Below are 13,705 nucleotides of genomic sequence, written 5' to 3'. Positions count from 1 at the left end.
TGGTGGTGGGGGGGGGACGGGACGTAATGTATAATGAGAGTAAGCCATAAAAAATGCTGAGTGAGTGGGTTTTATTTTGAAAAGCTTGCATTAAAGTTCTGCTACAGTATACTATGCCCTAAAATTTCACTAGGCTGCTTATTGTTAATTCTTGTTATGCAACAGGGACAATTACAGAAGACTAAAGACTTCCAGTTAAAAATCTGGCTGCTTATTTCAAATCAACATGTGATTTCTCAGCTCGGGTCATTGCCCATTTTCACATTCCGCCATCATTGCTCTACAACTCATTTTTCAGACTCCTCTGCATTTCATTCCTTTGAATAATTAACTCCCAACCCTTGCATTATAGTCCATCTCCCCACCCAAATTCCCTCAGCATGCCACGTTTTCCATCCCAGTCACCCTCCTCCTGCTACTATTTTTATGTCCATACTGGAGGTGTTGTTGTTGTTGTTGTTGTGTACCTTCAAGTCATTTCCAACTTATGGTGACCCTAAGGCAAACATATCATGGGATTTTCTGGGCAAGATTTGTTCAGAGGAGGTTTGCCATTGCCTTCCTGAAGCTGAGAGCATTGGACTTGCCCAAGGTCACGCAGTGAGTTTCATGGCTGACTCAAGAAGCAAAACCTGGATCTCCAGATTTGCAGCCGAACACTCAAACCACTATGCCACACTGACTCTTCTTTTCTCCTGCCTGCCTGCCTGCCTTTAAAACCTTAATAGCTAATGATAGCAAGAGACCATCAGAGGGGTCCACCACTTGCACAAATTCCCTAACAATGGGGAATACAGTTTGATTCAAAAACTGTAATTAATTCATCTATTAGTCAGCTGATTACATTACCATAAAACTGCATATGGGTAAAATAATATTTCTGAACTGAAATTATTTCCTTTGTTTTCACATTATGCACAAAGGTCTCATTACAAGAATTATTTGAGGAATCACATATCCTCCTCTCTTATGTGAGAGGAGAAAAGAATGGGGGCAGGGGTAGAGAATGACTTTTTAAAAAGATGGTGCTGCCCTTTTTTTAAAAAAAAATATTTGCATTACAAAATATATAGATAATAAATAGCAACACATCTGTTTTAGAGAAAGCCCATGACAATCCAGGATCAACTTTAAACAGTTTACTTTTTAAATGTCTTTGAGAAAGATGCATTATTTTTCTTTTAACATTGTAATGTGGACATTATTATTAACCTTTATTTATGAAGCGCTGTAAATTTACACAGCGCTGTACATGCAATCTTTTTAGTTAGACGGTTCCCTGCCCTCGGGCTTACAATCTAAAAAGACATGACACAGAAGGAGAAGGGAGCGGTGGAGGGAAAGGGTAAGAGGTCCAGCAGTTCCTCTCTACCTCCAAGGCCTGGACCAAGGCAGATGGACTGGAGGGAGGGCTTGGCTTCATAATGGATGGTTAATCATTTTCCAGGGAAAATACATACTCTCAAGTAGGATAATGCATATACAGTACATAGCAATACAGGAAATGGTTTGATAAACAGGCACCAAAAGAACATCAAGTAGTAAGCGACAATTATGCAATGCCTGGGAAGGCTTCTCTGAACAGGATGGTTTTCAACTCCATTTTGAAGCTGGTTAAAGAAGTGATGGCTCTTGCTTGTGGGGGAAGAATAGGGTTGCCATAATTGAGGACCTCCAAACCGGGACAAATGTAGGACAAGGTTTGAAAATGTAGGACTTTTTTTTTTTTTTTTTAATTTCCTGGCTAGGAAATTTGGAAAAAAAAGGTCCTACATTTTTAAACCTTGTCCTCCTCCTCCTCCTCCCAGCTTGGGAGGAAGCCTAGGCCTGCTCCTAGGCCGGGAAGGGCGCAGGGGACGCTTGGAATCGCGGCGATTGCCGCGGTTCGAAGCAGCCTCCTCCTCCTCCCGGCTTGGGAGGAAGCCTAGGCCTGCTCCCAGGCCGGGAAGGGCGCGGGGGCCGCTTGGAATCGCGGCAATCGCTGCGGTTCGAAGCAGCCTCCTCCTCCTCCTCCCGGCTTGGGAGGAAGCCTAGGCCTGCTCCCAGGCCGGGAAGGGCGCAGGGGCCGCTTGGAATCGCGGCAATTGCCGTGGTGCCAAGCAGCCTCCTCCCTGGCCTCGCAGAGGCCTTGGAGGACCCCACGATTGCGGAGCCGCCTCCAAGGCCTCGCTGGGGCCTGGGAGGGAGCGTCTCCACGGCCGGAGCTCCAACCGCGGAAAGCGCTCCCAGGCCTCAGCAAGGCCTTGAAGGATCCCGCGGCACACCCGGGGGCAGAGGTGGCCACGGGTGGTGCCGTCCCAGTCTTGGCGCCAAACCGGACCGGGGCCGGGACAGCACCGCCCAAAGCGGGATATGACATCCCACCTACAGGCGGGATATGGCATCCCTAGAAGGTTCCAGGAATGTTTGTGTACCTGTACCTAAAAATTGTGTGGCAAGAAATGTTTGCATAATTCAACAGAATTATGAAGTTACACTCCCATCATAAAGTAGTTTTTTTTAAACATTGTATACAACGTTTAAAGTCAAATTCTACTCCACTCTCCTTGTGATCCATTTTCTTGCTCACACTGTACTATGTACAGTACCATATTAGGTACCATAATGAAATTATTCATTGCTAAATATCTCCTATGAAATTTCATGCATTAGCACAGCATTACTCTAGCCAGCACCAATTTCTGTTATAGAAAGAGATACAAGTAGGTAACAGAAAGAGATAAAGGAAGGCAATCTCAGGGGGCTAACAACTAAGGTGGCAAATAAATTGGCACTGTCCTAAAAAAAATAATCATGTATATTCAAAGGTGAGCAGACTTTTTGTCTCCCAAAATTGGAAGAGGTATTTTTCCCAACAGTTTATCACAGGTGCAGATTAAACAAATGGTGTTCCTCCTACAAATAAAAGGATAAATTTTGAGTCCTCTTTAACTGGTGCTTAGCTGCATATTATCTGTTACACAAAACAAAATATATCACCCACATTTATCAAAAGCACTCTTATGCAGCATTAACAATAAGTTTATGCCTACTTTAATAAATAAATAGGTAAAAGTTTCCCCTTTGACAAGGCTGTGGTCATGTAGGGGGCAGTGCTCATCTCCATTACTAAGCCAAAGAGCCAGCGTTGTCAGAGACGATTCAGTAGTCATGTGGCCAGCATGACTGCACAGAACACTGTAAACTTATCACCAAAGTGGTACCTATTTATCTACTTGCATTTTTACATGCTTTCAAACTGCTAGGTTAGCAGAAGCTGGGACTAGTGACAGGAGCTCACTCCGTCACACGATGCTTGGGTCTCAAACTGCTGGCCTGCAGAACTGCAGACCTTGCAATTGTCAGTCAGCATCTTAACTGCTAGGCCACCACGTACCTAACTTTATTATATGAACATACCTCAATCAACAAAACCTCTAACGAGAAGCACCTTTTTATAAAGTCCTTTTATGCCTGCCCTGCCACACTTTTCCTCCTTGTTCTTTGTCCAGCTGGAAAGATTTTAGCATCATGAGTATTGGGAGGCTGGTGAAAGAGTAATGGAGAAACACAGACTTTTGGTGCTGGCTTGTAGCAGTGTGTGTACACAGGAAACAATGCAATAAAGAGTGAGCTGGGAAGCAATGGATTCTACACAATCTAACCCTACTGTAGCTGTGTTTACAGGCAAGCAAACAGCAGTTGCCTCCAGAATGCTGAACACATGTGAACAGCAAAACAGAGAGAAAAGTGCACAGCAGTAAGCCTTCCTTACTGGTTACCAGAATACACACACACACACACACACACACACATATATATATAGAGAGAGAGAGTCAGCAATCCATATCCACAGATTTTTTATCCACGGATTTAAGCATTTATAGTTTGAAAATATTTAAAATATATGTAAATTCCAAAAAGCAAACCTTGATGCTGATATTTTATATAAGGGATGCCATTTTATTTACATTGTACTGAATGGGACTTAAGCATCCACAGATTTTGATATCCGCAAATACTGAGGGATCACTGTGTGTGTGTGTGTGTGTGTGTGTGTAGTGTGTGTGTGTCTGTGTAGTGTGTGTGTGTGTATTGTGTGTGTATATGTATATATAGCATGGATCTATAAATTCAGAATGTTGGTTTTTTTTAACTTATGCAAGGATTACCTGACCTGGTTGTTTTTCATGTATGCATCCCATTAGTTTTGAATGAAGCATTTACTGAAACATGTTGAATGGATCTTTTTTGTGATATAGGAACTTATTATTATTACGATGTTATTTCTGCCACTTTCGTCAATTTTTCTGCTAAAGATGTAATACCCAGGAATGTATCTACTGTACTTTGTTAACTCAGGTATATCTGTAATTCTGGGTTGTTGTTTTTCTATGTAAAAGTAGTGTTATTATACATGAAGTAAATGAACAGATCAAGCCTGAAAACTCGCTGGAAGCCAAGATGATCAAACTGAGGCTGTTTTACTTTGGCCACATCATAAGAAGGCACGACTCACTAGAAAAGACAATGCCAGGAAAAGGAAAGGTAGTAGAAAGAGAAAAAGACCCCATGACAAATGAACAGACTAAATCAGGGAGGTCTCAGGCCTGAATTTGCAGGATTTAAGCAGAGGAGTAGACAAGGGGTCTTATAAATAATAAATAAATAAAATAAAATTTTTATTTCTATCCTACTTTTTGCCAGGCAATCAAAGCGGCATACAACAGGTTAAAATACATCCATATATACATAATGCCCCCCTTAAAACAAGATTAAACAATGTAAGATTAAAAATTACATATTAAAACCGACTAAGCTAAATAAAAATCATCATGGGCAGAGTTCACTGGATGGGAAGTCTTATTTGTGTCTTGGAGATGTCTCACCTACAGGTTCAAGCCATGAGTTGGATGTCTCATGGGCAGCTAACAACAAGAGACTACAAGGCCTTAGGATGTGTGAGGAAAGTATCTGTAGCCTGAACAGCATTTGTTCTTCTTAACAAACCAATTGACACCCCTCAGAGGAAGAGCGTTTTAAAAGGTGGGGTGGATTTTCTGTTTTCCTCTTTGCCCAGGCCATGACATTTCAGCTTTTCAATAATTACATGCTTAAAGATCATAAGGAAATAAATCCCTCAAAGCAGTTTAAAATAATTAAATCTAAAAATTCTACCTTGCACCTCTACCTGTAAATTCTTTCAGCACTATTTGGGCAAAACTACCAGAGACCTGCATACACACCTCAGGAACTATTAAGTCTGCAATCCTGACTAGGAAGCTAGAGTAACCAGTGTCCAGATATTTCAGCTCAAAACATCATAGCCTTTCTGTTTTGTCTTTGTTTAGTACTGAGGTGCCTTTTCCTTCGAACATTTTAGACAAAAGGGAAACGTTTTGGATTTATAGATTCAAGACCCTATCACCACATGGCCTCGTCTTAGAGGATAATACCATTAACCACTGATGAATGCTGGAAATGAGAATGTTCTAAGTTGCCACCTTGGATGCAGCTAAGTTTCATCTTTAGCAGATGAAGAAGGTGGAAGCAGAAACAGTTTGCTCATTTTATATATATTTTCTTCTGTTTATTAATGTGTGTGTGCCTGTGTGTATAAATAATCAGCAAATCAAAATGTCATACTGTAAAGATGTAGTTTTTAAAACCCATGACTTTGCACAGGATGTACATGAGTACAAATGTATCACAATGTTCAATTATATTTTAGATTGATTCATCGATTGAGGAAAACTTTGAAACCCAGCCCCTGAGATGCTTTTTAGTCCATTTTGCCCCAATAGGATTCTAAATCAAGAAGGATGCACAAAGGTAGTTAGACCAGATGCATTTGCAGGAAGAACCAAGAGCAAAGTGAGTACCAGTATGTCAAGCTGATTTATTTTCAACTGCCCTATTTTTGTATTCTCAATAAACACTGGTTCACAAACACAGTGACAGATGTAATACATATCTCCACCTTTTGAGTGTCCAGGCTTAAGTGCACCTTGTCCCTTAGCTTAAGAAGAAACAAACACAACTATTATGGAAAGAAAGATCAATTCATATATACAGCAACAAAGTGCTCCCGGTTTTTTTTTGTCTCAGAATTTACATATCCTTTGTTCTTTTCAGCAAGAAACTCTATCCCCTTGCCTTCCTCTCTTATTCTTCCAACTGTAGCCAAAAGCTTGACCTGCACTTGATCTTCAAACTTCAGACTTAAACTATTTTGCCTGGCAAAGCAGTGGATTTGTCTTCCCTCCTGATGGAGGGTGGGAAGGGACGGAAACAAGAAGTCTGGAGCAGTTTTCCATTTGATTATAACAATCCACAAAAGGAAACAAGGAAGATTTGGGGTACATGCAAGAAAAAAGCTTTTTAACAAATATTTTATCTTAATGATGTACGTTTCTGTTTTAAAACCCACGGCTGACATTTTCACAGATTTGTTTTCCAAAGGGGTGGAAGAAGGATATGAAGCAGAACATGTTTTTCTCTTAAAAAATAAAAAATAAAAATAAAAAGCAGACATTTAATTCCATCATCCTGTCCCCATTAGGGGATTCTTCCAGAACATTTGCACCCAATAGTGTAATCAGACAGGGACTTAGCAATTTCCATCACTATAAAAATGACCACAAAATACCATTATTCTACCAATAACCATGTGAAACTGTACCAATAACAACTAAGGAAGGAGACAAGACTGACTGACATAAACCAAGCGTATGCTTACTTTCCAAGACATTTCTGTTGAAAGGGAGATAAAGTATTATATATTTGCATGGGTCGGTCGTCTTTGCCAGAAAGTATTACTTTCCATTAAGCTACTTTCCACTCTAGGGTGATTTTCCATCAAGTTTCTCGCATCACTTAAAGCATGCACCTACTTCCAAGTTAGATGCAAGAGAATATATAAATATTCACTGTTTAAGAGAAAAAGAAATAAGAGCTACTTTCATGGTAAAACACAAATAAATTCCTCCTAAATTATGTTCTGCCTATGTACTTTCTGCCATTTAACACCTGATAACCTTTAGAAGTTAGACTGCTTGCTATAAGCTGCTGAATCCCTATCAGAGCTTGAAAAAGTTACTTTTTCAGACAACAGCTGCTGGGCTGTAGATCAGCTTGTTTGACTTTCCATACAAAGGAACACCATATATTTTCTGGCTATGGACTGAGTAACATTTCATTTGGTCACCTAAGGAAACCTAAGAGACTGTAGATAATTACAGGTCTGTTAACCAAAGTTGTTTGGGTTGCATGCAAGAAGGAAAGTAAAACAGGCTTTGGTGATGAGGCAATTCATAAAGTGAGCCCAAACAGCTCACTTCTTATTTTGTTAATGAGAAATAATCAGTTTGTTTATTCCCTTTGGCTGATTTTTCTTGACCAGTCTTTTTAATTCTCCTGGGTTTGAAAGCAATAGGTTTAAAGTGTGAGCAACTTAAACTAAAGATTAGCCCGTTACAGACCGCCCAAAAGGGGTGGTCTTGGGCCGCTGCCGGTTGCAGCGCAGGGAAGCCGCTGCAGCGAAACCGCGCGACTCCCCCGCGCTGTAAAAAAGGAGCGCGAAAATCACGCTGTAAAAAAGGAGCGCGAAAATCACGCTGTAAAAAAGGAGCGCGAAAATCGCGCTCCTTCCGGCAACCCGGAAGAGACGTCGCAAGTGCCAAAGCGCGCACTCGCGACGTCTCTTCCGGGTTTGGACGTCCAGACGCACAGCGTCCGTTACGTCAAGATGGCCATGCCCATCTGTATAGGGCACAGCCATCTTGGCGTACGGAATACATGCGAGGGCAAGGCGCATCCGGAAGCGCCGCCCCTCGCGCATATTCATGGTGCGATGACAGCGCCGCTTAGGCCCATCTATAATGCGCCTATATTTCCTCATATATGCAACCAGTCAGGTATAGCTAAATGCTGAATATTTGGCTTTATAAACACCTTGATTATAAGTATTATTTTAATTCCTCTCTTATTCCTAACCCTCCTAACTGTCATTATTTCTCAGAACAAGACCTGAGAAGTGAAAATGGGCTGTTAATCTGAGTGTCTGGGTGGACATGAATGACTTTAATTACCACAGTAGGCATCTTATATACTCACACATAATCCTTGATGCAGAAATCCACAAAGACAGAGAAATATCAGAGCATAAGAAATACCAATTTCTTCAGAATGGATAAAACAAGGCATTCTTAAATATATTCATTCTTGAAACTCCCAAATCAGCTCTGGTTTAAGTGTTGGACTGTGACTCTCGAATCCAGGGCTCAAATCCCTGCTCGGCCATGGAAACCCAATGGGTGACCGTGAGCCAATCACAATTTCTCAGCCTTAAGAGGATGGCAACGGCAAACTCCTCTGAAGAAACCTGACAAGAAAACCCCATGGTAGGTTCACCTTAGATCCGAAGTGACTTGAAGGTACACAACAACAGCAACAACAATTAAATTAAGATGTTCAAAATGTATACTGTTTGCTAATCATTTCTAATACTTCATAGGCAAGGTGAGAGGGAAATTAAATGTAAGAGGAGAGAGATAATGGGAAATAAATACCTTGTGAATTCAGGCACTTCCTGATTACTTCCATGAAATAAACAGGGTCAAGTTGGTAGAACATGATTATCAAATGCAATTTTCTCAGGACGAATTTGGTTTCACTTTGTGTTCCACAGCAAACACCAAATACCAGATATAAGCAAGTACATCCACAGTTGGGAAATTTCTGGGTTTTATATCGGAGTTTAGTGACATTAATCATGCCACCTCATAGCCACAGAATTGCTTACCGGTACCGGTAATTTAATCAGAAAAAAAGAACTGTGATCAATAATAAACCAATAATAAATCAATAATAAACCTAGTTAATGGATACAAAATGAATAGGGCTTGGGTACAAAAGAATACTTTCAATAGTACAGTATACTCTTGTAAAGAAATATGGCTTGTATTTCTTGCCCTACTTGGTATAGCCTGAGAAACACACCAATTTTTTCCTGTATTTTAATTTTGTATCATGTAAGTGAAATTAATGAACATGGCTGTTTTCATAAGTGGTAACAATGATAATCTTTTATATGGGTTGCAATAACCCCAGTATTCAATAGAGTGCCATTCGCATGTGATCTCCCGCTTTTGCAAATATTAGGCAATACTATGCATCAGTCCATTTTCTGTGCAGGCTAGCTCCCCCCACCCCTTAAACAAAGGATCACCTGTTCATACAGATTTTTGCAAATGCGACACTTCAAGAATATCAGAGCAGAGACTATCCAATTCAGGGAGAACTGTCTATTTGGTACTATAATGGTGCAATTATGTTTTCCTGTCATGAGAATGGGGAGAGTCTGGATTGGATTATATATTCACAGTATCTTCAGTTACACCATCTCTATGTTACCTTGCACTGCAACACTACGAGGGCGGACAATTCCCATTTTTGTACTAGGGTAATGAAGCTGAAATACCAAAGTTTGTCTTGGATGTAGCATATCTAAGTTTCCAGCATGTCGTCTTAACTTTTTTGCAAACACAAAGCAAACTATGGTGAATCAACACTTTCTTAATAATCTTTGATCTAACACTGAACAACCATAGGATCCATCCTGGTCACAGCTGGCATATATACATTTCCAGTGATAGCTTTAACATGTATTTAAGCAATTTTTTTGTACAGCCAAACTTGGCATGCCATTCCAGTCTCTATCTGAACTATTGCTAATCTCACTTTCAAACAGTAGACTGTACTCAAGGTAAAGAAGACAAAAGCTACCCTAGAATACAGTCAAAATTTAAAAGCGATAGGGAGAAAATCAGCCTTGCTGGTGTGACAAATTTACCCAGAGGAGAACAAATTGGAAATAGTTAATAAATTAATTTTGAGTCTTATTAAGAGCCAGATGGCTTAACATTAGCACACCAAGACTGCAGCACACTGCTAGAACATCTGAGTCATTATTAACTCAGAAGAAAATAAACCACTCCATGAAGCCTCTATGTTTTCTCAAGGTGATTTAGTTTTCTTAAGAATTTTCTTCAACCCAAACACTGAGCACACACATCTCTGAACTTAGAAGACAAACTTCAGACATCATCATAGCATCAAAAAATACCAGAGACCTAGTATTGAGTATTACTGTTAATACTGTAAATGTGGTTTACACTTACAGATTAAAATAGCAGGCAGGAAGACTCAATTCGCACCAAAGATATAATTTCTTTTTTGATACCTAGAAAAAAATGTGGTTAATTTAACTGATTAAAGTGAAATTAAACTTAAACCAGAGTCCCTGATCTTATGATTAACATCTGTAAGTACTGCAGTGAAAAGTCAAAACCTCCAGCTAACTAGGATGGTGTCAAAACATGATTACATCTTCAGGAAGCAAGGGTAGGAGGAGGCAAAAGGAACCTTATTGCTCAATAAACTATTCAAATTATCATAAGCTTTCTTAGCTGGGATCCAAAGTATGAGTCTTTTAATGAACCACTAAACTGAAATGAACATTAACCATTAGAAATATTTCTTCTCAATTTTTGGTGTTCAGATGTTTTGGTCTTTAACTCAAAGAATAATCACTGGCTATGGCTGATGAGAATTTTGAGAAACTGAAATCAAATAATCTGGATGACCAATGACTGAAAAAGACTGGTTTTTATACCGAGTTACGTATTATCCACACAGACTGTTGTAGGATCTTGCTACAATTTTAGACATACGTCTTTCCCTTTCTCTGCTGTTATGTAGAGAAACTGAAGATAAAATCTGGAACCTTCTGCCTACAAAGCATGTACTTTACCACTGAGGAACTGCTTATTGCAAAACAGCCCTCAAACAATGCCTTAGTTATTTTGCTAACAACCTCTGAACAGAGACACGTACTGTATAACCCAAAACTCAGAAAAAGATGCTCAATATCTATGTTATTTTTTTAAAAAAATGTATTATTGCAGGGATGTAAAATATCTGACTCTCCAAAATGCAACTTGTTGGAATGCAGTTTTTATCATTTCTCATGACTTAGCCAGGTTGGGCAGGGCTGGAGGAAACTGCAATTCAAAACAAATAGATGGCACATCTTTCCCACCCCAATACATGAATATTACTGAGTATAAGAAGTACTTTCAACTAACTCTTTCCAATCTCCTTCAGTTAAAAAATAACAACAGACCTTGAATCTTAAGGTCTCACCAGACTTTCTGATTTTTTTAGATACAGGCAATAATTTTTCAGGTAACAAGAGCACTATATTAGATACTAGCCCTTTCACTGGAGGGGATCAAATTCATCACAACTTGTTGGAGGATCAGTTTTCCTAAACCAAGGGTGTGGCCCTCCAGATGTTAGGAAATTACTACTCACAATATCTTTCACCATCAGTCAGCTAGGACTACAAGAGAACTGGAATTCAGCATCTTCTGGAGGCTACAAGTATCCTAGAAAAAGGTAAAGGTTTCCCCATGCACGTGAATGTCTAGTCGTAACCCACTGTAGGGAGTGGTGCTCATCTCTGTTACTAAGCTGAAGAGTCAGCGGTGTCTCAAAACGAATCTAGTGGTCATGTGGCCAGCATGACTGCACCGAACACTGTTACTTTCCAACCACGTAGTACCTATTTATCTACTTGCATTTGCATTCTTTCAAACTGCTGGGTTGGCAGAAGGTGGGACTAGTGACGGGAGCTCACCTCATCATGTGGCACCTGGGCCTCGAATTGCCAACCTTCAATTTTATGATTGTCAGATCTGCTGTCTTATCCACTAAGCCACCACATCCCAATCCTAAATTCTCCTAAACTATTTTGTGAAGTGTCTGGTTCACTTTCTGCCATCTGTTTGACTCACACTATGATTCTCTTTTCCTAAAATGATTATAAAAATCCCAGCCTAAGTAAATTAATAAATGTGATATACTTCTACATCCAATAAAACATACAGCTAGATCTGTATCAGTTTAAAATTGGCCAAAAATAGACTAGCACAGAAATCATTTTCAGTCAGTGAAAGCAATAATCTCTCAAGAGACAATTGACACTCAAAGCAACAAATTCTCACTGTGGAAAAATTCACCAGGAAAGATAAACCAGAGGGGGGAAACCCTCCCTTTGATAGCTAACACAGGCTTGTGCAACTGCTTTCTTCTCAAAAATTCTTCACATGCCATAAAACTGGTCCAGAGGATCTCTATGCAAGATGGTAGTACAGAAGGCAGAGAGAGAGAGTTCACAGTAGACTAGAGCTTGGCTGAGCAATACGATACCCTCCAGATGTGCTTTTATTTATTTATTTATTTATTTAGGTATTTATATCCCACCCTTCAGCCCTAATGGCTCTCAGGGTGGCTTACAATTATTTTTATTTTATTGTAATTGCTTTTAGCAACTCTGAGCAGCCCCAGCCAGTATAGCCAACAGTGAAGAATGCTGGGAATTACAGCCTAATACCATCAGTTGGCCTGCTCTCTGCTCATACTGGATGAAGGTTAAGTCCTGTGAATTGCCTTGGGGAACACACTCTGCCCATCAAAATTTCCAGTAGTGGCATCTGGTGGTGTGCATGTTAGTAAGGTATGAACCTGCTCTGGGTCTTAGTCTAAAGCTCGGCATGGTTTGGGTCCAGGTTACCTATGGGATTGCCTCCTCCTGTATAATCCGCTCCATACACTCAACTCCTCTTGGGGACATTTATTCTAGTTAATTAGGACTAGGTAGGCAACTGTCAAGCAGAGGACCTTTTCTTCAGCTGGTCCTAGACTGTGGAACGACCTACCAGGAGAGATTCAACAACTGAATACGCTGTCCGAAGTTAAAACAGCATTAAAGACCAGTCTTTTCCAGAACACCTATCCAAGACAATTTTAAAATTGTAAATTTTAAATTATGAATTTTAAATGTTCATTGTTTTAATACATATGTGTCTTGTTTGTTCTTTTAAACTGAGGTGTGTATTTAACTGATGTTTAACTTATGTGTATTTGTTGGTCCGTTGTTGGTCCCCATCTTGATCCATGAGGAAAGGTGGGTAAGGAATAAATGTTGTTGCTTATTATTATTATCACCACTACCACCACCACCACCACCACCATCTTTAAAGGAGCATTCCAGATGGCTGGATCTACTTTGGGATAAGATTTAGTGCCTTTGACAGCTGCTGTACAGATTAGACTACAGCCCACAACAATTCCACTGCTTCACTGACATGGATCCATGGGGCACTACCAGCTCTAAGTGCACATCGGCAAATGCCAACCCTGCGCATGCCTGTGCCTTCAAGAGACCTGTCCACTTATAGTTACTCCAAGGATTTTCATAACAATGAGCAGTGACTACTTTTGTGGAACTTTTCAAATGTTAACTGTGGTAAGGAAATAAGTCAGCACTTGTTCCCCTTCATGTCGTAACAACACAAGGGGACTGCATATATTACAAGAAAAGCGATTCCAGCTAAAAATTAAGAAGAACTTTATTGTAAGAGTTGTTCAACACTTGAATTGATTGTCTTGGAAGGTAGCAGACATTTAAAGACATTTGAAGGTCTTTAAACAGAGGTTGGATGGCCATCTTTTAGGACTGCTTTAGTTGTGCTTTTCTATATCTGAGGGAGTTGGCCCTTGTGGTCCCTTCCAATGCTAAGATTTTTTGATTCTATGATCCCATGTATCCATTAAATATACAGTGAGACCTAAATCTCATACAGTATTTTGAGGTTCAGGC

General features: G+C 40.0%; 1 protein-coding gene across 5 annotated transcripts in view; it reads right to left on the bottom strand.

Moving 5' to 3' along the window:
- ZHX3 (zinc fingers and homeoboxes 3) overlaps positions 1-13,705 on the bottom strand; it is a 60,619-nt gene that overhangs the window by 39,719 nt on the left and 7,195 nt on the right. The window contains exon 1 of one of the 5 annotated variants that reach the window (XM_089513979.1): positions 6,719-6,752. The exons of the other annotated variants lie outside the window; for them this stretch is intronic. The gene's annotated coding sequence lies outside the window, so the exon portion shown is untranslated. Of the gene's footprint in view, positions 1-6,718; positions 6,753-13,705 lie in introns of those variants that run through there. 5 annotated transcript variants of the gene reach the window in all.

This window comes from Sceloporus occidentalis, unplaced genomic scaffold (assembly GCF_023333645.1).
Source record: "Sceloporus occidentalis isolate IW3139 unplaced genomic scaffold, rSceOcc1.0.p SCAF_3, whole genome shotgun sequence".
NCBI lineage: Eukaryota > Metazoa > Chordata > Lepidosauria > Squamata > Phrynosomatidae > Sceloporus > Sceloporus occidentalis.
Note: the sequence above shows the minus strand (reverse complement) of the source record. Positions and strands in the feature narration are given on the sequence as shown.